This window comes from Vulpes vulpes, chromosome 6, assembly GCF_048418805.1.
Source record: "Vulpes vulpes isolate BD-2025 chromosome 6, VulVul3, whole genome shotgun sequence".
NCBI classification, from domain to species: domain Eukaryota; kingdom Metazoa; phylum Chordata; class Mammalia; order Carnivora; family Canidae; genus Vulpes; species Vulpes vulpes.
In genome coordinates this window covers 30,282,486-30,298,220 of record NC_132785.1, presented here as the reverse complement: position 1 = coordinate 30,298,220, position 15,735 = coordinate 30,282,486, and the positions used below count along the sequence as shown (strand labels likewise).

The 15,735-nt window shown below is 39.8% G+C and overlaps 1 long non-coding RNA gene across 1 annotated transcript; it reads left to right on the top strand.

The window, feature by feature from the left end:
• Nucleotides 1–304: 304 nt before the first annotated feature.
• Nucleotides 305–10,578, top strand: LOC140599303 (uncharacterized). Its single transcript, XR_012002015.1, has 6 exons — nt 305–361; nt 1,143–1,245; nt 1,704–1,893; nt 3,763–3,785; nt 5,982–6,098; nt 6,746–10,578. It is a non-coding gene; the product is annotated as an uncharacterized lncRNA (long non-coding RNA).
• Nucleotides 10,579–15,735: the final 5,157 nt, after the last annotated feature.

Genomic DNA, 15,735 nt, shown 5'->3' with positions numbered 1-15,735 from the left:
TCTTGAGATTCATATGCTTGAGATCATTTTTTTTTCTGGTGAAGTTGGGTGATTTGATTCAAGCCCTTAGTGGGTTCCACTCTCCTATATCCATGGAACGAATCACTGGATAAATTTTAAAAAGTACTCAGTTACCACAAATCATTTCCTTTATAGGTCTGAGATTTTCATCTTTAGACAATGTACTGAGTTCAGCAATTGGTAAATTATGAAGATATTATTCAGTGGGATAGATGCGGGAGTTGGAACATTTGATCTACACTTAAAATTGAAAACAGAGGTTCTTAACACGTTTGCATTCTAGGCATTAATAGATTTGATGGCACACTGGAAGAGACAGAGTCTCTGAGCAACGTAACAGGTAAGTGACGCTTATCGTGTGGTTTCTATGACAGTGTAGTTATGCCTCTCAGCATGTATAACATTCTTCCTCTCTCCCACCCACACTGGTCTCCAGTTTCAGTGGTGTCCATTTTGGTAGACCCATTGATTGCCCTGAGCCCCTTCTCTGATATACCCACAAGGCAAAATTCTTGTGGGTTATAGTGAACAAACAGCTTTTGTTTGGATCCAGATGAATTATGTTCCTTACCTCTTATTTGTAGCACAGTCCTCTACTCTATAACAGTTCAATTAAATTATGGCAATACACCCATGCAAAGGTACACCATGAGTTGTTGCTACCAACTGTGGACCACTGTGAGTTCTAGAAAGGGTTGAACATACAAAGGTGAGTGCTGAATAGCTTGGAAACAGCACACAGCTACTTTGTTTACAGAGGGTATTGTGGGTTGGATTGTGTTTCCCAAAAAGATATGTTGAAGTCATAGCTCCCAGTGCCTCAAATGTGACTTCATTTGGAAATAAGGCTTTTGCTTGTATAATCAAATTAAGTTGAGGTCGTCCTGGATTACAGTGGGTCCTAATTCACTGGTGTCCTTATAAGAAGAGGCAAATTTGTGCACAGAGACACTCAGAGAGAATGCCATGTGATGACAGAGGCACAGATTGGAGTGAATCAGCTGCAAGTCAAGGGATGCCAAGGATGGTTGGCAAGCAGCACAGGCTAGGAGAAAGGCAGGGAACGGATTCTCCCTCAGAGCCTCCAGAAGGAACCAACCCTGCCAACACCTTGATTTCAGACTTCCAGCCTCCAGAACTGTGAGAGAAGAAATTTCTGCTGTTGAAAGCTACCCAGTTTGTGGTGCTTTGTTATGGCGGCCGTACAGGAAACCAGTACAGAAGGTAATGTCGAAACCCAGCCACTTCCTCTACCGACATTGTTCTGTTACAGCTGGGCCCTGTGTCGTAGAGACCCTGGTTATGCCGACTGGTGGGAAAATGACTTTGATGCAATACTGCTTCCACTTGGAGCCAAGAGAAATGCTCCCTCTTCCTGCCCCACTCCTTCTCTCTCCTGGCATCTTCAAAGTTCACTCATTGGTAGAAGCATCACAGTAATACCCATCCTTTCTTAACAAATATGTGTTGACAGGGGCCTGTGTTTTTCTCTTTCCTTTTCAGATGCTGAGCTTTTTAGTGAGCCCTTTCTTGTCAATACTGCAGGGCTTCCACCTAATAGCACTTGAAGTCTTTTTAAAAGACCTGCAAGATTGAAAAGATTCCAGCCTGTTGAACGGGGAGTAATAGGTGTCACACACCCTCCTCATTCTTACAAATACCTCCTCTTCCCTTGCTGGCAGGAACCCAGGAAGAGAAGAGGTTCAGGGGGCCTAGCAGTGTGGGGCGGCGCCGCCTAGAAGAGGAAACCGCATTTTGTGCATGACTCCCATCTGCTGGTGATCCCAGAGCTGTCTGTGGAGCCTAAGGGGCCTGTGAAAACACCCCAACAGTCCCACTGCTGCCTTCCATATTTGGAATGAAGAGGTTGAGGTAAACGCAGCCCAATTAAGCATGTGGTACTTTAATCAAATAAGGATTAAGGGCAAGCCAAGACAAAAATAGTACCTTTACTGATTTCTAGGAGATAATTAAATCAGACTTATTGCACAGGGAGGGAAAGGATATGATAAGTTTATAAAAGAGAAGGCCTTAAGTTCTGCAACATTAAGTTAATTCTCTGTATCAACAAGGCGAAGAAATCCTCTCCTGGTGGGGTGATATGGGCATGTCAGGATAGTTAGTAGCTATTAAAAAAGATCGCAAAGAGTGAACAATAAAATATCCATAGCTATTTGAGCATAATAAACTCACATATATTGAATAGTTGGATGAGATGTTCTTTTAATGGGAGCATAAGATAAAAATTTTTCCACAGAGAAAGGCAGCTCACTTTTTTTGCTGTTGGAGTTCTCACCGAACATCCCTGCTGCCAATTTTAATTGATATTCTATTAAAGGTATTAATAAAATTTCAGAACATACCACTAGTTATATATATGTATAGTATCTGAAACACACACACACACACACACACATACACACTGTCTGAAAAAGATGTTTTCTCAGCTCTTATTTTCCTGGAGAGAGCTCATGGCAACCTTCCTGCCTCAAAATTCAACTTCCTTTATCCTCTCTAGTCACTGATCAACAAAATGCATCTACACATGTATACTAATCACCCAGAATGTAAATAATATATTTAATGTGTATTCTTACACAGTGTTTGTTTCATAAGTAACTGTCATGATCAGGGTCCTTGGGTTGCAGGCAACAGAAAATGACTTTGGGCAATTTAAGCAGGGAATCTCCTGGAAATTTACCAGGAAATCACTTGGAAAGCTGAGAATAGTCATTACTGAAGGCTGCTCTGGGGGCTGGCAGTATTTTCAGACCAGGAACAATCATGTTCAGGCACCACTGGTGGGAAGTGTGGAATTCCAACAGCTTCTTCCAGCCCAATATCTCTCACATAAATATGCAAATCCTGGAAAATGACAGCTGATTCCCCAGGCTTCTGGCTTTTACAAGGAAGTGTGGGAAAGGCTAGTTAATTTGACATTCTTAGTAGGATGCCCCACTGGATTTACTGTTCCACCAAGACAATATAATGGGAAAGAAGTAATTCACCAAAAGAAAATTTGTGTTCTATAGGAAGGAGAAGTGAATATTGAGCTGTCAAAAGTATTAACACACATGCACATAAATATCCACTGCAACAGTTTATATTTATGTCTTTCATTTAAGTTATTGTGCATACATACAAAAATGCATATCATATGCATATATATAGACTTATGCTACTTTTAAATACTATCTTGCAATGATAGTGCTTAACTAATACTTCATAATCAGTTTTACAGATCTGATTTAGATTTTGAAGGCCATGAGACACTTAAAAAACGTTTATTTAACTTTTTACAAAGATTTTATTTATTTGAAAAAGTGAGAGAGAGCACAAGGCAGGGGGAAAGGGCAGAGGCAGAGGGAGAAGCAGACTGCCCACTGAGAGGGGAGCCTGATCCTGTGGCTCAATCCTGGGACTCCGGGATCATAACCTGAGCTGAAGGCAGATACATAACTGACTGAGCCACCCAGCTACCCCTATTTATTTTAGTGAGAGAGAGTATGTGGTGGAGGAAGGCAGAAGGAGAAGGAGAGAGAAACTCAAACAGACTCCGTGTTGAGCGCAGAGTCCAACATGGGATGGGGCTGGATCTCACCATCCTGAGATCACGACCTGAGTTGAAATCAAGAGTCAGATGTTTAACTGACTGAGTCACCCAGGTGACCCTTTGAGACACTTTTTTGATGATTCTCTTCTGGCAATAATTTTCCCTAATCTGAATGATTTCTTTTTTAGGGTCTAGCAGAGAAGGAATGAAGGTAATGTATTGAATCAAAAGCACATCTCTTGATTTATGGGGTGCCTCAGTAGTGACTCAGAGATGAACAGATCATTAATTTGATACTTGTTGAAAAGGTAGATGGAAATGCATAGAGAGAGAGATTGAAATTACTGCAGGACCATTGGTATTTTGACACATTCAGAAAAAGAATCACAAGTATAGAAGAGTCTTGCTTATGATGCAAAGCAGGTAGTTGGACAGGAAGAGGGTAATGAACATGTAATCATCCAGTCTAGGTCATTTTTGAGACCTGTGAAACTAAAATAAAAAATGATCAGATTTTATACTTGATGAATATGTCTTTTGTCTTGGCTTTGTTTCTAGAAAGAGTTAGTTGTTGTTATTTAGCTATATTTTTGGATAGACATCTTGAACAAATTCAATGTAGATACTAAAGTTTTATTTAACTAAAAAATGGGGCAATCATATTCATCTACAAATACAATTAAGAAGCCTAACTTCTTAAAGAGTGATTTCTATTAAAACATTCTAGTAATTTGAAAACACTGACATTGTGATACAAAAGGCAAATTCTAATTTATCACATTCTGAATCCCAACTTTTTGTTGGTGGCTTGACCTATAATCATATTCTCTGCAAACTGAATGCTTTCAGTAGAGTTAAATGTTATTAATTTGGGTGAACTGAAAGAAACGTTCTTTCTTCTTTGTGTAATTTCCTTTAAATCCAATCAAGCAGTGGCTTTATTTTTTCATGATTCTGCCATGGTGGTGTTCATTTGAGGTTTGTTTGTTTTGTTTTCCTTCGCTCTCCGATGGTGAGTAATACTTTATTACTTCTGCAGCTGGCTGGGTATGTAAGCATCTCAGGATGGTCAGCCTTGTAGACCAGCTTTGCCTTTACTTCTATGGGGCTCTGTGCGCTTGTCAACCATCATAAAACTAAAGTGGGAAGTGGACAGTGATGTAATTGGTCTCTTGGCCAAAAGTCAATCGATTCTACATTACTATAATTTTCTTAATGAAGCCATTGTTAGCCATGTATTAGCATATTTCATGTAGTCTGGAAAGCAGCAAGGCATGTATAAAAATGTGAGACTCTCTATAACAAAATCTTAAGCAAGGGCCTTTATGGTGGGAATACTAGCTCCCTGGGACCCGGAAGAGGTCTCATGGAGAACCTGCTGGGTCAGAAGAAGATCTAGATCACAAAAGAGAGCTTGTACTAGGGGAAGATAAACTGGGATGCTATCCCTTGGGAGAGGTGGGCTGGGCTTCTTTCTCCGAATTTCCTCCTATCATCCCACTCCCTCTATGCTCCCTCCAACTCCTCCCAAATCCCTTAGAAACTTTTGTCTATGGAGGTGGTTGCTAAAAGTGGGTATACAGGCAAATTTTCTCTATTATCCTTACAAAATCTCCCTGGAGTAGGCTAATATTATCACCATTTTACAGATGAAGGAACACATGTCACTAGCCTGCAATTATAAAGAAGACGGCAAAGCAGAGATTGTTCTGTGCCTAGTTACCTAAAAAAGGTTCCTGCTGTTCACGTGCTTTAATACTAGAGTAAGTGGTGTGAAGGTTCAGAAATACCTGGAAAATTTCAGAAGGAACATTACATCCCCACCCCCAGGATTTTTCTTTTCCTTTTTTTTTTTTCTACAAAATGTTCAGAGGAAACTTCCCCATTCTTCCAGAAAATGAGAAAGAAAAATATTGTCTCCTCCTCTCACCGGAACATTTTTTAAAAAATGGGTTTTCATACCTCAAGCCAGAGACAGCAGAAAATTGGGTCCTATCTTGGGGCTTCCATATTTTGAAAGATCCTATGTTCTTGGTGGAGATAGGCCTTTGGAGTCAGGCTTCTGTAGCAAACAGCAGCAGGAGAGGTGGCCACCAGCAGATGCGAGAACAGCCTCGAGGTGTTCCTGCACGATTAGCAGCATAGGATGGCTTCTCTCTCCCCCTCAAGGTGCTGAGGCCAAGATCAGGGTTGGCTGCCAGGTAGTGTCTTGGTGACACATCCTCCATAACATATGCTGGTAGCTTTCTTGGATTCCTTAGTCCCCTCTGATTGCTTTTTTTGTCTGTATTACTTACCAAAATTAGAGTATGAGCAGAGGTTAATTTTGTAGTATAATATCTCAGAGAGGAGAAATTATGAGAGATGCTTGTGCTCTACTGATTTCAGTGATTGATGTGTTTTCTAGTTAAACTCTATGTGAGCTTCACATGTGAGCTTCAACAAGTCACAAGTGTCCAAGCCTCAGTGAACTCATCTGTAAAATGGAGCCCATCCTCCAGGTGTTAAGAGGATGTTTTGAAGGGTGAGTGAGTTAAGATAGGTAAAGCTGCTCGACACAGTATAAGCTGGGTCTGTATCGAGTACTTTGGGTTATAGTCCCAGCTCTTTCAGACGAGTTCTGAATTCTGCCTTTTGGAGTTACACGTTAGCAATATCTGTGTAAATATCAATGTAGAAATGTGTAGACAGAGGGGCAGCCCAGGTGGCTCAGCAGTTTAGCGCTGCCTTCGGCCCAGGGCATGATCCTGGAGACCCAGGATCGAGTCCCACGTCGGGCTCCCTGCATGGAGCTTGCTTTGCCCTCTGCCTGTGTCTCTGCCTCTCTCTCTCTCTCTCTCTCTCTCTGTGTGTGTCTCTCATGAATAAATAAAATATTAAGAAAAGAAAAGAAATGTGTAGACAGAGCACCTCAGTGTTCAGGTCTCAGATCTGTGGCTCTCAAGATTGGTCATTACTCCAATCTCTCCCAGTTTGTGAGATTGCCACAAAATCACATAGAAGTGGTATTTCATGTTCTCTGTTTGATAAAACATCACTTACCCACCTAGGGCTTAATAAATTGAAGGTTTTACTGCTTAGAAAATAATCAGGTGTTAAGAGAAGCACAAAATGTGCTATCGTTTTCTGAAGGTTAATAGGCTTTTTCTATTTCTGTGTTTCCCTCCACAGCATTACCATCTAACATGGGGCTTCTTCTCCCGATGAGGCAGAGATTGAAATGTCACAGCAGCATGATCAATTAGATGATGTAGAAGGGAGGCATTTGCTACCTGACCTTAATCCACAGGGCAAGAGTGAGTGAATGGAGAAGACCAAATACAGAGAGACTCCATGCCAGAGGAAAGTAGCAGAGTGGAGTTTAAACAGGCACAAAGCAGCATAAATATTGACTTATGACGAAAAGGACATCCTCCGGATAAAGGCTTAGTATGATGTATACTGGTTCACTTATTCAGTTCTGAGCGAGTACAAAATAAACATAAACACCTTTTACAACAACAACAAAAATATGGTAGAAAAGGAAGCAGGTAAGTTTTTTTTTTTTTTTTTTTTTTGGAAGCAGGTAAGTTTTTGCAAAAAGTCTAGATTTTGTATCACATAACTTGCTGAACCAAAGTGACAGGGAGAGAGACACAAATGATATGCGGGCTGTCAGATGCTCTAGGAAGACAGTGGGAGGTGTGAGTGAGGGGCCATGGTAGCTGTCTTCCTCTCTTTAAAGTCCTATCATCGGAAGGAGGCTTAGACCCCTTGTAGTGGGAAAGGCAGAGAGGAGAGGGGTGTGACTTACTGTAAGAAATGACTTTCCAATATTTGGAACTTGACAAAGGTCTTTGGAGCAGCCCTGCCCAGCTCCCCCAGAGCTGCATCCGCAGATAACCACGGTTGTAGAGGGATTCTTGCATTAAATGAGATGACTTCAACCACTCTTTAATATGCCTGCTCTGGAGCTTTACACCCCCTTGGACAGGTCTAAAATGGTGTTGAAGCTTGTTCAGGAGCAGAACTGAATGAACTTTGGAGCTGCTTAGGTTTTGATAGAATCAGTCCTTCTCAGCAGCCTGTGTGCACCATCGTAGGCCTGGGAATGGTTGTTAGTCTATTTTGATTATGGACAGCTGGTGTTAGCTAAGGGCTTTATCAGATTAGTCATTCCTAGTAACAATGATATGAAGTGTTTCTCCCTGGATTATTAGTCGAGATCTGTTATGTTTACTCTTTTAGTTTTATACTTATTTTTCTTTTCCACTTAAGCACAACTCAATGTAAAAGGGTTGTGGTTGGGAATATGTTTCCCCAAATAAGCCACTATTTTTTCTAGGATCCATTTGGTTGTTTCTATTTGTGGAGTTCAGTTGTGAGACATCAATTTATCATAGCTGTGGAAAACTAGCAGGAGGTTCAGAGGAAAGCCATGGAAACGATGAGGACCAGGAAAATGAAATGCAAACATGTATCCTGGGGAGGTGAGGTTGAAGATAATGTTTACGCTTGTTTGCATGCCACCAAGCTTTTGTAGCACAGCTACTCAAATACATGCATGTTGATTAGCTTGCATATGACTTGTGTACAACTGTGGTCTTCTAGTTTATGAAGGCTAATAGGGAGGATGTTTTCTATTGAGACCTGGGTATGAGCTTCAGGAAGATCACATAGGTACTCCATATTTAGGTACTCCATATTTAACAAATATTCATTGGATTAAATTGAATTCAATGTTAGTTTCAATACAGGCATCCTGCTGATAGTAAAGATCATTAAACTTTAAAATGTGTTCCCAAGGAAGGCTGTGGCATCTTCATTCGAGAACATCTTTTAAATTGGATAGCTAATTATCTGTTTGGAATAAAAGCAGAGAAATAGTTCTGAATACTTCATAGGACTCATACAATTCTTGATTTCATCTGTGTGCTTTGCTTGTGTGTAAGCAAAGCACTAAATCCATAACTCAGGGGTGAAATAACACATGCATAAAAGATGAGTAGGTAGAAAGAATATTCTTATTTGAAATCATTATTTTCCACTAATCAAAAAAGCATATGATAGTCCTAGTTCTGCACTATCAAATTTCCTCGTAAAAAATGGTCACATATGTTCCAGAGAGTGCCCAACATGTACTACAAACCTCCTGTTGTCCCCGGGAGAAATCAATACTGGGAAACAGAGGATAGAATAAAAATTTGACTTTGTTTAAAAAAGTAACTACATGGAGGACATATTGTTTCAGAACAAATAATGCCAATAAGACTTAATAGTTTCAAGCTGGAACATAATTATAATTGACCCTTAGAAAAACTCTGTTCTTCCTTTTCTGGTTGATGAATACTACGGTAGACATTTCAGAGAAGGTCACCTCTCCAGGATCCATTATCTTTTTTCTCCTACTATCTCCTTTCTCAGCTGTGAAGTTTAGGTGACGTTGACCCTCCCTCCAGGTATATAATCAGGTGGCTTAGTCAAATTGTCATATCCTAGTGTCCCTGTCGACATGGGAAGAGCATGTGACCCAAACAGGACAATGGGAATGTGAATTCCAGAAAAGATCTTCTTTTCCTCTGGATGGTATGGGGAGGAGATGTGAGGGCTGACACTGTTGCAGCCATTTTGCTACTAAGGAGGGAGAACCCAGATCCTGTGAGATGAAATTTACTAGCTCTCTGTTCTTTACTTTCCTCATCTTGAAAATGAAGATGATAATAGAACTTCCCTATAGGTTTGTTGTGAGATTAAATTGTTTAGCTCATGTAAGATGCTTAGAATAATAAATACTAATAAATGATGTTTATTAGTAAATATATTTCCTCTATTTTAAGAAAAAAAAAAACATCATTTCTCCTCCCTAAGCTCAATGTTTTGGACCTGAGCTCTTTGGTTAATTGTATTTCATTTCATAAATTATTTTCTTTTTTATTGGCTCCACGCTTAACCATCTTACAAAACTCAATGGAGTTTTATACTTTCTAGAAAACTGGGTTTTCCAGTAATAGATTGTCCACATCAGCATTTAAATAATGAAAGCTTCAGGACTGGTCGTGAATCTAAGAGCCATCTCTGAACTTCTCGTAACTCCAAAATACCTGATTCTCCTTGAACTGTAGCTCTGTCTGGGAATAGTTTTGCAGAGAAGGAAGAGTTGAGAGTGAGAGGAAAGAAGATGAAGAAGAGCTGTGATCCTGTTTGCTGGCAGTTGCTGCAGACTGGATGTGTTTTCACATGGTAACTAAATTGAGGGGCTTCTGCTGAGCTCTGAGAGCCTGATGTAGGAAAGGTCCGCATGTGACTGTATCTGGTAGGTGAAAAGCTGCACACACACACAGAAGCTTCTGTGCTGTTCTTGCTGTCCTGGTAGCAATTCTCCCTTTAAGATCCATGTTGATCTGCTTATTATTTTTAAGATAAGATTAGCAGAGCTAGAGAAAGATAGTTGGAATCCATTCAAGAAGAGATTAAGTAATGGATTTTTCTTTGGAAAGGAACTATTCCATTTTAGCGAGAAATTTGTCAAGTTCTTGGTTAAATCTGACAGAACAAAGACATCTGATATTTGTAGATATTCTTGTAGTGCTTTGGGAGAGATAGATAGGAACTGTGAAGATAGGCACATTTAAAACAAAACCTAGGTCACCTGTGAGTAGAGCTGTAGGCAGAGAGAAGACTTGAAAGGGAACTTACATGTTTTTACTCTCTATGTAGAGTACATCTGTATGGTTTGAATTTTATTTTATGGTGAATTACGTATTACATAATTTTAAGAAATTAACATGTCAGTTATCTCATCTGAGTTAAAGGTTATATTTTCTATGACTAATTGTTCAGGTTCAGAGTATTGTAATCATTCCAGGTGTTTCTACTTGAGTCATTTAATGATTCAGGTGAATTCGGACCCTGTTAAACTTAAATGCTGGGTACACAGCAAACTCCTTATCTATGTTTGGGACAGTGTATAATTTAACGTTTCTGAAAGACCGCCTTACCGATCTCTTCTTTGAGCCCCATGACCCGCCCCCCCATTTTCAAGACAATAGAGGTCTGGGCTGTATTTACATCTGCAATGACTGTTTTGCCTGAGAGATTTGTTCTGAGATAAAACAGCACATATTTATAGATATTTATGACTCTTGGATTTCACCATTTCCTGTTGAATGAAAATTATTTGCCTTGTGAACGGAACTTTGCAGTAACCTCACACTCATGGTGATTGGAGCTTTTTGCTTCAGTTAGAGCCAGCGGCTCATGAAAAGTAGAAGTTTCAAGTGAGATGGGCCCTTGGGTCATCCAGCCCAATCTTTTAGTTCACATATGGGAAGTTGGCCAGGATGCTCAGAGGGATTTCCAAGGTCCTTGCATTACTATGAAGAGCAGGATGGGGACCAGAAGCCAGTTCCTCTGGCTTGTTCTGCTTCCTGACACATGATGGACTGAGGAGTCACTCAGAAGTCAGCTCGCTCACTTCTTTTGCATTCTGGATGCTAGAAACAGAGTTGAACCATGTGGGTGGGACTTAGGGAATCCAGATGACAGGGTGTGGAGTTAGTGTGGTAAAATGTAGTATATAAAAACAATAAAATGCAGATTTAAACAGAGGAATATTTTGCATCCATGTAGTAGTATTTGAAAAGATTATTTTCTTTCTGCTTATAAAAATAATACATGTACAATTTAGTAAATTTTTGAAAGCATAAAGAAGAAAATTAAAATTACCCTTAACTGCACTGTCCAGAAATGATCAAGACTAATATTTGGAATTACATACACATACAAATACATATAATCAAATCAGGTCATATTGCATACATAATTTTGTATCCTGTTTTTTCACTTAATATTATATGATGAGCATTTTCCCATGTCACTGAATGTTCTGCAAAGAACCCAATTTTTAAATTGCCAACTAACTAATATGCTCAGGTTGTTCTGTTTGTTACTGTTTTAAATGATACACCACTATGACTGGATGAAGTAGAATAAATTCCGATACAGAAGCAAAAGAAAGGGTGCTGAGGTTTGACTCATGATCTGAGACATCAGCATGGAATGATCAGCAGTGGAGAGCTGTCAGTCTCCTGACAGCAGTGACATGAGGCCATCGGGAGGCAGGGGACAGAAAGTCAATTCAAAGACACCCACTTAAGACAGTGTAATTGTTTTTTATTTTGTCCTCTCTATCGGCATAAATTGATAATGCAAAGCACCGTTCAGACCACAGACTGGTCCCTCCAGGCCGCCACGAGACAGATCTCTCATCTCCCGGGTGGACACAGAGGCATAGATGACTCTTCAGAATTCTGATGTGGATTATCCAGGCTGTCCCCCTGCGACACTTGGCTTTTAGATTGTCACTGTTTATTACTCTTCTGCCAGAAGCAGGGCCATTAAAGAAGGAAGAGGTAAAATTGAGAACTGTCCACTTTGTTCCTTGTTAATCAGTTCTGCTTAAATAAAGTGATGAAAAACGAGGTCAAGTATTGGAAGTGTTTGCCCTCATCTATTTTGTGAGCTTTGTGTGGCCCTAGATAATCAAGAGACTTGCAGAGGTAAGAAGCACCAACAGAACCTCAAAGATGCAAGTCAAATTCAGCATCATGGCCTATTTATCACTTGGGGCTGTGTGTCAGCTTACCCTGGTGGATGAGAGGGGACCCCACTTCTGAAAAGGGCAGAGCGTTTGGGGCTGAGACACAGGTGACCCCTAGCCTCCCTCCAGTGCTTGGGGTGCAATAGTCCCGTTCCTCCCCTCTTTCCCCACTCCCTCAGATTCCTAGTATGTTGCTCATTAAAGACACTAATTAGACCTCTGTTCCAATGAATTAAACAGAATTCAGGTGGGGAGCATGGTACTTCAGGTGGAAAGAGAGTTTATGTAATGATTCCAGGAAATGTTTCTGAGTCTGATAAATACTCACAAGGTACTCAGAGCAATAAAGATGCAGGGGTGTTTTGCTTTCTTTGTGTTTTCATTGTGAATCGGGTTGATGATGAGTCTGTTGCCAGCAGTGTACAGGTTTCCTCCTGTGCAGGAATGCTAAATTTGCAGGGCTTAGTGGGGGAATGAGGGAGGAATGTGATTTCTCCCTTTCTCAAGCAATTTTCTGCCTGCCTGCATGAAATGCTAATGAACGTCTCACACATGACAGAGCAATGAGACATACCCTTCTTGTACTATTTTTGGCAGGTTCTGACTTTACCAAGTCTAGGTAAACTGACCAAGTAATGGTGATGAGACACTTATAGCAGAGCAGATGTGTTGTGTCTCTGATTTGAAATGAGCCCTGTATTGCTGTGGTGCCCCAGCATCCCATCTTGCCCCACCATGCCTCTGTGTCCAAGTCTCTGGGAAAAGTCGAGCTCCAGCCAAGGAAGTCTTGAACTTCAATCTCAGACCAATTTATTATTAGTTGTAAATGAGTAGCATTAAAGCCCAATTTTAACTAGTTGGGGAAGGATAGGGCACAAATAGAGAGTTGAACATTCTTATGGGCTACTGGTCAAATGCCTAATGAGTTGATAATTATACCATGAAATGAATGTGCTTATAGGAGGAATGGCATAGAAACAACTTCTGGTAATCAACTTTGGATTTAGGGACATGGCTGATTGGTGGTGCCACGGGGAGAGTGTCATTTGGGGCATGGTGGCCTTCCCTGGTGGAGCTGATTGGTGGTACTCTTGCCACATCTGCAGCAGGTCTACATTGGATTTGGTAAGGGACAGGAGAGTGCATGAGGCACAAGGATGGAACCTTGTGAACTGCAGAGACAAATGGGGATGCTGCTTTGAGGGAAGTCTTCTGTTAGTGCTGAGGATGAAGAGGCCCAGTCTGGGAAGTTGGGATTCATTCTGCTTCTTGTTTGCAACCCAAGAAAGACTGCTTGTGGCAATTGGTCACAATTTATTTCAGCTGCAGAATGAGATAAATGATGAAACAGATAAATTTTGCAAATGCAATAGTAACACTCAGATCTGGGGCAGAGAGAAAGATGGGCCTGGGGATACATTCCCCAGCATGGTTCCAGCTCCTTCAGGGCTGAGGTTCAATTCGGCTTCTGTATCTCCTTGTTTCTATTCCATCTTCGCCTTCTGGTCTCCTCATTCATCTTCTCAGTGACCTCAGAAATTCTCATTTGATATTAAAGTTACTATCCAAAAGCCCAGGCTTCAAACAAACAAACAAACAAACACACACACAAACAAAAAACCACAAAAGCCCAGGCTTGCAAAATATGACAGTTAAAAGGCCCTTTAATCACTCATATGCCTAGGAAAAGATGTGTATCTTCTTTTGTTCCTCTTAGTTTCTGTCACATAGGAAAGAAACACAAAGATGTCACAATTGCATGAATAAACTGGGGACAGACTTGGTCTCCTATATACCTGATCTCAGAATGGTCTAGGGTGGCGAGCTGCCAATAATTATTAAGTACTGAGAAAGAGGAGTTGGAAAGCTTAGGTTTTCTGAAAGAGCTTCAATATTTGGAGAAGTAAAAAATAACAAACTAGCATTTGTGGCTGGAATAGCAAGACCGTGAAAGTTTTATTAAAGATTATGAAGCTGTGAAGATGTAGATTAGATTGACATGTGCTGGCCCAAGCCAGCAACACCAGGCAGGAGATAGAAGTTGAAGCCTGTGAATCTATAGAGTGTATTTCTCCCAGAAGAAGGATATGAAATAAAATGGATTCAGGAAAGATTTAGATGGATAACAATAATGGGTTATAAAGGAAGTTATAAGTGTTGAGAGGGTACATTCTTATCTCTGTTTTTAATATTCTAAATATTATTTTTTAACTAATTTAGAAAACCACATTCTTTTAGCAATTTAGAGAACATGAATAGGAAAAAGAAAATAGAAATTAACTGTAATTTCATTTTACTTCTAACATTTTGATATGTTTACTCTCACTTTTTCTATACTATTTTAAAATTATCTTAACATGGCTATGACCAATTCTGTGTGCTGCTTTTATATTTTTATTTAAGCCCAAAGTTTTTTCAAGTCTTCAAGAAGTCTTTTTTTATTTTTTATTTTATTTTTAAAAAATATTTTATTTATTTATTCATGAGAGATGCAGAGAGAGAGAGAGAGAGAGAGAGAGGCAGAGACACAGGCAGAGGGAGCATCAGGCTCCATGCAAGGAGCTCGACTTGGGACTCTATCCCGGGTCTCCAGGATCACACCCCGAGATGCAGGAGGCGCTAAACCGCTGCGCCGCCGGGACTGCCCACGAAGTCTTTTTTTTTTTTTTAATGTGATTTTTAAGATGCATTGACTTTGGGACACGTTATTATTTTGCATACTGCTATGAAAGAATAAAAATATTTCTTATTAAGCTGTGACATAAAGCCTTAATGATTGGCTTCCTTAAAACATTTGTTGGTCATACCACCCTTTCAATGGTTTGACATTTCTTTCTAGTTCAGGGACTTGGCAATTCTTTTGCCTTTAGTTGCATTATGTGGCATGTAGAAGATATATATATATATATATATATATATATATATATATATAATTAAAGAAGCCTGTGAATCCATAGAATTCAGGCTGTAGAAGATATATATATATAATTATTAAAATTATATATATGTAATACATATTATATATATATCTTCTACATGCCACATAGGAGGTATAAAAATTATATATATATATATTCCTCAGAAAACAAAATGTAACATTGCTTTGTCCACTTAGGTTCCATAAAGCACTTACATGATTTGTTGCTTTTGGAACAAAATGCGGAATAGTGATCATTCTTCCTGTGACCAATATAAAATTTACCCATTGCTGTTCTGTTTACAAGCCTTCTGTGTACACAAAACTTTTCATTGCAATGCCGAATCACAGTGTTACTTCAAAGACATTTTAAGGAGCAGTGAAATCAACATGCAGGGTACCAACAATGTACATAATTCAACTGAGGTAATGATAAGATGAACATCTGTGACCATGTTCATGCATGCCTGGCAATGACAGCTACTTTTTGCCTACTGCGTGTCTGATGGGGATAATAAGATGCTGACTACTATAAGATGTATTCCAAGTTCAGAGATGTTAAAACGTGGAAGAAGGTGAATCTTAGCATCAATGGATGCACCTGACCTTAATTAATCATTTTGTTATTCTGGGTCTCTTATTTATAAAAGTTGTATATTTATAAAA